The sequence below is a fragment of the Megascapheus bottae genome, chromosome 22, assembly GCF_031878675.1.
Source record: "Megascapheus bottae isolate mThoBot1 chromosome 22, mThoBot2.hap1, whole genome shotgun sequence".
Lineage (NCBI taxonomy): Eukaryota > Metazoa > Chordata > Mammalia > Rodentia > Geomyidae > Megascapheus > Megascapheus bottae.
In genome coordinates, this window is record NC_143530.1 from 19269349 (window position 1) to 19271259 (window position 1911).

At 40.9% G+C, this 1911-nt stretch overlaps 1 pseudogene; it reads left to right on the plus strand.

Annotated features, from left to right (window-relative positions):
* Positions 1–397: 397 nt before the first annotated feature.
* LOC150048338 (RNA-binding motif protein, X chromosome-like) lies at positions 398–1557 on the plus strand (annotated as a pseudogene).
* Positions 1558–1911: the final 354 nt, after the last annotated feature.

A 1911-nucleotide genomic window follows, 5' to 3' on the forward strand; every position in this document is an offset into this window, starting at 1 on the left:
AAGCCATATTGTCCTTGTTGTACTATGTTATCTCTCATCTCTTTTGCTGTCCCTTGGTTATCTCATATTGTTACAGTATTTTACCTTGTTATCTTATATATTGTATATATGTTCATTTGGTTATTTGAAATAGGATAGGGAAGGGGGCATACAAGATGAGGGGTAAGAGTCAGGGGAGGGAAATGGGGACTAAGACATGAGAAAGGGTATCAATGTATGTGAAGTAATGCACCTTCCATCTGGTGAATATAAGGTAACCATTCTATGAATTACAATAAAAATATATGAAAAAATATTTTTTGGTATTGTACTACTTGGAAGGTCCAGTTGGCAAGTTTCTACAAGAGCTTGAAGCCAGCACCAACCCCTCCCAGTATTACTGGCCAGGAAAAATAAAATGGTGGAAGCAGATTGTCCAGTAAAGCACTTCACTGGTGGGCTTAATACAAAAATAAATGAGAAAGCCCTTGACGCACTTTTTGGCCAACTTGGATAAGCAGTGGAAGTACTTCTGTTGAGAGAGCATAACACAAACAAATCAAAAGGAGTTTTTTTGTCACCTTCAGAAGCTCAGTACAACATGAAATATACACCCAGAGATCTGACAGAAAAATCCTTAAGTTAAAAAGCCAACAAGGTGGAAGAAACCATCAAACCATCCTTTGAAAGTGGTCCACATGGACCACTTACAGAGAAGCAGAGGTCATCCCAGAGGTCTCAAAGGAGATAAAGTGGCAGGACCAGAGGACCAGAGGAAGGACACATGGATGATGGCAGTTCTTTCATGAATTTTAACAGGAGTTCCTCCATGGGACCTCTTCTAATAAAAAGGAGATCACCACGAAAGGTGGAGGGGGAGAGGGAATCCTGCTCCCCCCACAAGATCAGCACCTTTGGGTCCAGTTCCCTGCAGCAGTGGAATGGGAGAGGCCCTATTATCACGTGGAAGAGATAGAGATGGAAAACCACCTCAGAGCCCAGCTTTTTGGAAGAGATGTTTATATCTCCCCAAGAGATGATGGATATTCCATTGAAGACAACTCTTCAAGTGGATATTACTCAAGTTCTCATGAAGCAAGAGATTATGCACCACCACCAAAACATGGTACTTGTGATTATGGTCCTTCCATTTCACATGATAACTCTCCATCAAGAGGCTATAATGATAGAGATGGATATGGCTGGGACTCGTGACTATTCAGAGTATCCAAATGGAGGCTCCCACAGAGATTCCTAGGAGAATTATGGTACAATTCACATTGTGCTCCTCCTATTCGAAGACCCCTGCCATTTTATGGGGGAAGCCATTGCTGACATGTCGTATATGGTTACTTCTACTCAAGTGGTCATAATCACGAAGGCAGATAAGAACGAAGCCCCCTCCATTCTAGCCACAGAATACCAAGAAGTGGTGGCCTTGGTGGAAGCAGATCTGATAACAAGGGAGGCAGAAGCAGATACTGGAAACAAACACAACTTTGGACCAAAATCCCCATTCAAAGAAACAAAATGAAAAGGGGAAAGCATTCTGTCATAACTGCCTCCAAGGACTTCTAAAAGGAAAGAAATTCCATTCACTTTTTGAAATTTTTCCTGTTAAGTTTCTTTCATAATTTTTATGTTCTTGTGAGAGGAAAAGTGTTAAACACGTTGGATTTCACTTGTTATTGTACATTTCAGATGCTAAGTGTGTAAAATTTGCACCAGTGTTGCAATTTTCCAACTTAAAGGCTATATCCTATCTACTCTTCCCAGCAGGTAAGGCAAGCAATTCTGAGATATTCCACAAACATGTGGTCATCCACATGTGCCTTGATCTCCATTGATAGATATATGACACTGCCTGTACAGATAGACTAGTTATTAGAAGGTAGCAGGAGTACATTTCTTGTAGGATTTCAGGCTGTTTTG